The sequence below is a fragment of the Branchiostoma belcheri genome, unplaced genomic scaffold (assembly GCF_001625305.1).
Source record: "Branchiostoma belcheri isolate BF01 breed outbred unplaced genomic scaffold, Haploidv18h27 scaffold4, whole genome shotgun sequence".
Lineage (NCBI taxonomy): Eukaryota > Metazoa > Chordata > Leptocardii > Amphioxiformes > Branchiostomatidae > Branchiostoma > Branchiostoma belcheri.
In genome coordinates this window covers 8,153,127-8,160,378 of record NW_017804020.1, presented here as the reverse complement: position 1 = coordinate 8,160,378, position 7,252 = coordinate 8,153,127, and the positions used below count along the sequence as shown (strand labels likewise).

The following is a 7,252-nucleotide window of genomic DNA, read 5'->3' as shown; positions in this document are numbered from 1 at the left end:
AATAATGACTTCATAATAACAAGTGCCGAAGCAGAAATGAACGCCCGGTGCCGTGTTTTGTTTTACCGATCCGCCAAAAAAACTAGAGTTTACAATCGTCACCAACCGACGTAGGGTTAGGTAAGCGGCGGTGTATTTTAATTTGTTCTATCATATCGCCAAAGAACTGACAACTGCACAATTTTAAAAAACCGATGTAGTGTTAAAAGCGTGGCGCTGTACATGTATTTTTCATTCTGTCTGGACAGCTAAAGAACTGACGAGTCGACAATCTCTAGAATTAATTTAAAAGTACATTGTATAAGAAGTACTTAATAAAGTCAGTACGTTCCCCTTTTTACCGACATTTTAGCATCGGCCCCAGGTACACCTGCGCATTACTCACGCGTCTCCGCATCGGGACCTGTAGTCTTAACCACAGCTTATTCTTAAGAAATTTAGCCCCTAGTGCTGCTTGTATCTGCGGGTCTCGTTGTGAGAGTGTCATACATTTTCTTTTACACTGCCCTTTATATAATCAACAAAGAGTCACCCTACTCAGCAATCTCCAGAATTTGGTAGGCTTTGATTTCGATGTTTTCAATATGTCTGAACAATTGTTATGTGATATTTTACTTAGAGGATTACCTGATTTATACTATGATACAAACTGTAATATCTCAAACTTATATTGTTGACACCAAACGGTTTGTACTCGATTGATTTATTATATAGCCTACTAAACATTTCTTTGTACTATTTAACGACCCATCCCACCCATTTGCTGTTCTCTGTTTTTTGTTATGTACTGTAATTGTATTCTATGTTTGGTGGTGAGGCTAAAATTAGCTATAGCTAGAGTACCTCACCACCTTGTCTTGTATTGTCCTTGTTGAATTTGCAAATAAAAAAATAAAAAAATTTAAAAGTAGAAACTAGCGCACAGCGCCGTATTTTGTTCTGCCGATCCGCAAAAGAAATAACGACTTTACAATCACAAGTGCCGACAAATGAATGAACGCCTAGCGCCGTATTTTGTTCTACCGATACGCCAAAGAACTTAAGACAACCTTCAACAAAAAAAAAAACACTACAGGACTGAGTGCTTGGCACCGTATTTCGTTTTGTTGATCCGCAAAGAAACAGAGAGGTTAACAATCTCAATAACGGACGCAAAAATAAGTGCATGGTGCCGTGTTTTGTTCTGCCGATTCGAAAAAGAACTTACCGTTCCACCATCTCAACAACAAACATTTTTGGTATGTCCGGATCATCAAAGAACTGGCGACTTAAACAGAAGAGCCAACCCATGAATGGGCACACGGTGCAGTATTTTGTCTTTTTGATCCGCAACATCAACCCTACAAGTTCACAATATTAACAGTGGACACTACAGGATTGAGCGCATGGCTGCGTATTCTGTTCTGTCCAGACCACAAAGGAAGTGACGACTTTACAAACATGAATCAACACAGGAAGGGGCACACAATGCAGTATTTTATCCTGTCAATCGCCAAATAAAATCCTGACGAGTTTACAATCTTCATCAGCCGACACTACAGGACTGAGCGCACGGTGCCGTATTTTGTTCTGTACGAATCTCCAAAGAACTGACGACTTTACAAACAGATGAATCACCGCATGAATCGGCACACGGTACAGTGCAGTATTTTCTCCTGTCCACCCAAAAAAAAATTAATTAGGCACTAGGTAGGAGTTTTGCATAGCAGGTGAATTACCTCCCGTCATGCAAAAAAATTTACCGGGAGCCTAGTAGACCTTGGCGGTGGGGGAGCTTCTACAGGCCCGAAAGGAGGTCGCTCGAACCACGATAAACTGGACCCCAGGCTACAATTTGAAGAACTGATGCAGAGATGAGAGCGCGGCGTCGTATTTTGTTCTGCCGATCCACCAAAGAACTGACAACTTTACAATCTCAAAACGAGACGAAGAATCAACCGGGCGGTGCCGTCTTTTGTTCTACTGATTTGCAGAAAATGTGGCCGCGTTTCCAACATTTCTAAGAACCGACGCAGGAATTAATGACCGCCTACCACCGTATTTTGTTCCGCCGATCCTCCAAAGAACTAAAAAGTTTACAATCTTCATCAACCGGCAAAGGGTTGAGCTAGCGACGGCGTATTTTTTTTTCTAAAAAAAAACTGACAACTCCACAATTCGAAGAAACCGACGTAGGATTGAGAGTGCGTGGACGTGTTTTATTCTATTCTGTCCAGACCTACTTTACAAGCAGAGGTTGAATGTGAAGATTGTGACCTTTTTCTATGCCCCGTTTTTTTCTGACAGCCGGCCCATCCAACCGGCTGGATACTGTCCGCGCGTTGGATACTATCTTTTTCGGCCACCAAAAGATCTGCTTGGAGATTATCCAGACTGCCAAAGAGCTGACGACTCGACAATCTCAAAAGCGAGAGAGAGAAACGAGCGCACATCGTCGTATTTTGTTCTGCCGATCCGTTAGAAAAGTACGACTTCACAGTCACAAATGCCGAAGCGGGAAAGAAGGCCCAGCGCCGTATTTTGTTCCACCTATGTGCCAAAAAACTGACGACGATCTTAAACAAGAGACACTACAGGACTGAGTGCACGGCACCGTATGTTGTTCTGCCGATCCACCAAAGAACTGACGACTTTACAATCGACCACACATTGCCGTCTTTTGTTCTACAGATTTGCAGAAGATGTGGTCGCTTTTCCACAATTTCTAAGAACCGACGCAGGAATAAGCGCCCGGCTCCGTATTTTGTTCCCCCGATCCTCCAAAGAACTGAAGAGTTTACAATCCAGCACAACAACCGGCAAAGGGTTGAGCACGCGGCGGCGTGTTTTGTTCTGCCGATCCGCAAAAGAAATAACACTTCACAATCACAAGTGCCGACGAAGGAATGAACGCCCAGCGCCGTATTTTGTTCTACCGATCCGCCAAAAAAACTGACGACAATCTTCAACAAGAAAAACTACAAGGCTGAGTGCACGGCACCGTATTTCGTTTTAAAATTAGGTACCAGGTAGGAGTTTGGCAAACAGGCGAATTACCTCCCGTCGTGCAAAAAATTACCGGGAGCCTATTAAACCTGGGCGGTGGGGGAGCTTCTACAGGCCCGAAGGGAGGTCGCTCGAACCACGATAAACTGGACCCCAGGCTACAATTTGAAGAACTGACGTAGAAATGACAGCGCGGCGTCGTATTTTGTTCTGCCGACTCACCAAAGAACTGACGACTTTATAATCGCGACGCAGAATCGACTGCACGGTGCTGTCTTTTGTTCTACAGATTTGCAAAAGATGTAGCCGCTTTTCCCGCAACTTTTCCACAATTTCTAAGAGGAATAAGCCCCCGGATCCGTATTTTGTTCCGCCGATCCTCCGAAGAACTGAAGAGTTTACAATCCTCACCGGACGCTCTCCAACCGACGTAGGGTTGAGCACGCGGCGGCGTATTTTGTTCTATCATATCGCCAAAGAACTGACAACTCACCAATTTGAAGAAACCGGCGTAGGATTGAGAGCGCGGTGCCGTATTTTTCATTCTGTCTGGACCGCCGAGGAACTGACGACTTCACAATCTTAAGAATTAATTTAAAAGCAGAATTGAGCGCACAGCGCCGTATTTTGATCTGCCGATCCGCAAAAGAAATAATTAACGACTTCACAGTGCCGACGCAGGAATGATCGCCCAGCGCCGTATTTTGTTCCACCGATCCTCCAAAGAACTGAAGAGTTTACAATCCTCAACAACCGACGTAGGGTTGAGCTCGTGGCGGCGTATTTTGTTCTATTATATCGTCAAATAGCATACACCGTGACATTTTGTTTCGTCACAAGATTGATGGTATCTCATGTTTCACGTTGTGCCTAAGGCTTTACCTTTGTCACTGGTTTGAAGCTGCAGGTACACCCATAAATCCCGACCAATTTGCGTTATCACTTAGCCTTAGGCCTTTCATGTACGATCAAGGAAAGGAGCCATTAAAATTAACGTACTGCCTGGTTATGAATTTTTTTTAGTGTTTCAGGATATGTTTGTCATATACATAACTTAAAAAGGCGTGAATTGATTTTATGATATGCAGTATACTGGTAAGCCTTGAGAAGACAAGGTTCAATGTTATTTTTTTTTATTCCAACATGTAATCACCGGACGTGGTGACGACACACTCAAGTTTTGTCAACTTATATTAATGCCGCCACCAACACAGGGGACAAATACATGACAGGACAATACTCATTTACACCTGAGCTGAGTGAGGAAAGTCGTGTAAAGTGCCTTTCCCAAGGGCACAAGATCGGTGGCATGTAAGGACTCGAACCCGGGACTCTAATGTTAATTTGGGCATACTGGATACTTTCCTTTGTATTGCAGCAGACCTTCCGTTTTTATATTTTTTCCTGGGCATGTATGCTATTTTTCGTGATTGTTGGGTGGCCGTTGACTTGTCATGTCAGGGAAAAGTGGTGCTTTTGATGTGTTTTTTTTTCTGAAACCCATTTTGACTTTCTAATTTCTTTCTTCAAAATGTAATGTACACCTTTCTCTTTGGTTTCTTCTTCTTTTTCGGTGCCAGATTAACGTCCACCAGAACCATGTTTTGGTCACTTATTCCATGGTCCAGGGACTGTTTTTTGTTTGCTTCTTTTAAATGCTGGGGTCATCACGATAGCTTGTCGCTGTATCTCTCCAGCCAGTTCCGTGCCATTTCGCTAGCCTCCCGGAGGTCTGTGTCCGTGCTACGCATCAGGTGCTATATGGTTGATGGTTTGGGGGTCCTCTCCGCAGCTGAAGGCAGGTCCTGCCCTACCGCGTACCGTACCAGGTTGTCTCCTGGCCACCTAATCCATCGCCTGGTTCAGGGTAACCCAGTCTCTTCTGGGTCATATCGGTTCCTGGGGGCAGAAACACGCTGGGGGTAGCATCACCCTGTTGTTGTTTTGGTGAATCCCCTATATCACTGCTCGAGTCGCGACGGTCTCTGGTGTTCAAGGGATAAGACCAGGTCTAGATACAAGATATTATAATTTGTAGTTGCCGGATTTTCACCTCGCCATTTGTCTAACTCTTGCTCAAATAGACCATTTAATGTATTGCTCCCGCAATCAATGTGAACGCGTCTTATTCTTATCTGTGTCTTTAGGCATGTACATGTATAACTAACGAGGACAGTAAAACTTGCCTAAGCTGTATAAGCTGATCATCTGGCAATGACGACCTGTTTTTCTCGGTCCCGGTTTTTTCCCCCATAAACTTAGTATAAGGGACTTGCCCATGGCGACTGCATGCATTATTTCTTTGCGTGTGAAAACATCGATTTTAGATGAAAAATATCATAGTGAAATCGGCTCGTTTGAGTTGAGTTTTCAGGCGATCAAAGATTGCGCCGGTCTACAATAATATGGATGGGAATTTTGCTCTCTTCATTAATGCTTAGGTCACATTTGAAACGGCGCCCGTTCGGCATGTCCTCGGCGTAGACGCCGGCCGGCGTCATGACGCCGAGCGTGCGCCGTACTGTCAGGGTCACAATTAAATGTTCCTTTACGGCTCCCTGTCGGGGCCTGCTTGTTCTCCGGCCGGCGGCTCTCATTAATATTCATAAACTTTTGCGGCCGGTTTCTGTCAGGGACCCGTCCGGTGCCCGGTCAGTCGTCCGTCTTGACCCGTGCGGCGTGTGGTAGGGTGCCGTCCGGCTCTTACAGTTCGGCCGGGCAGCTGTCAGGTCCCTGGCGGGTTCCTGGCGGGATCCCGACGGGCTCCTCTCGTGTTTTTGAGCAGGTACATATATAAGCGCTGCACTGCCTGCTATCGTTCACTTCAAGTAAAGAGTACACGTCAAGTAAAGAGTAGACTAAAGTTGGCGATGCAGCGTTCAGTGCAACCTGCAAACAACTTACAAGCCCGTCTGAGATTGAGATTGGTGACAACCTACAAGTAGGTCTTCTGGCATTGGTAGCTGAAGAAGAGAGGCAGGCAGAACTGGTGCGTCGCAAAAGTAACCGAGGGCCTACTTTCGAAAGTACTTCAACAGTGACGCAGGAAGTGTGCCGTGGCATCTCCTTGCTATTGAGCAATAAAACCACTGAATATCGTTACTTCTGTTGAAATTTGGACTGAAAATAAATGCCAATAACTTCTGATTCCATTTTATTACGAAGGCATATGATGTAACAAGAGATAATGTCAGACACATTCTATTCCTGTTATGATCTGTTTTATGAAGTTGGCAAGAGAGCCGTGCCGGCTGTTTTCCCTTGCCCTTCGACATTCTGACACACAAATACAAGGTGTAACACACACAAGTACACGATGTAACACACACGTGGTGAACTGTGCGACGTAGTCTGAGGCAGGAGTTTATATATGCTCCCTATAACCCCCTTTTCCTGACCATCTGATGCACTGATCAGCACATGTGACGTCATAATCTTAGGCAGGTGCCTGTTCGGCCGCCCGACGGGTCCCGGGCAGTGAGGTTACGGCGTCGCTTCGGCGTATTTCGCCGAACGGGGCCCGAAGTGTTTTTAACTCTGAGTTAAAATCGATTCGGCGACCGCGCGGGGCCAAAAATAGGCCGGCAGCCGCCGGGAAGCCCGCCGGTCTCCGTCCAGGTCCCGTTCGGTAGTGCCAAAAAACACGCCGAACACGCGCCGAGCGGGCCCTTTCTTGAATTGTGACCTAAGCATAAACTGTAAAAGATGTAAACGTTGTTAGAACAAATGTGAATGATAAATATCCAACATTCAACAAAATAAAACTTATTCGTTTAGAAAAAGTAAGGCTACATGGTTACTGCAGTACTGGGGTGACCGTAGAGATAGATCAATGTAGAGACGAATGAAATGGTAACCCGAAGTGGCCAGGGATTATTATGGTGGGTTGATACTGGGCACTGTCAGATTCCACAATCTTTTGGTCACGTCAGGGTTACGTATCGTCTTCCGCGGCCCGTTTCTTTGGGTCTTGTCTGGTGGTAGCTGCAGATGCCTTCTACTGTGCCATCTTGCGCATCGATATCTTTCAATTCAATTCAATTCTTTACTTCCATACCGGAATTGCAGACATACAAAAAAGAACTATAATGTTGCCTGAATAGAATTGGTATTTACATCATTACATTAAAATAAACACATAACATTATTACATACATATATACAAAGCTATATACACTACTTACATGATCAGTAAATCCCAGGTATGACAAGTCTGATTGTAGAGTCTGATAGACTGATGAAGGGACGAGTTCTGGAGTCTTTTTGT

The 7,252-nt window shown here is 44.9% G+C and overlaps 1 protein-coding gene across 5 annotated transcripts in view; it reads left to right on the top strand.

Annotated features, from left to right (window-relative positions):
* The window catches only part of LOC109477101 (C-type lectin domain family 4 member M-like), a 33,776-nt gene that overhangs the window by 11,399 nt on the left and 15,125 nt on the right, over nucleotides 1-7,252 (top strand). The gene's annotated exons all lie outside the window — the stretch shown is intronic.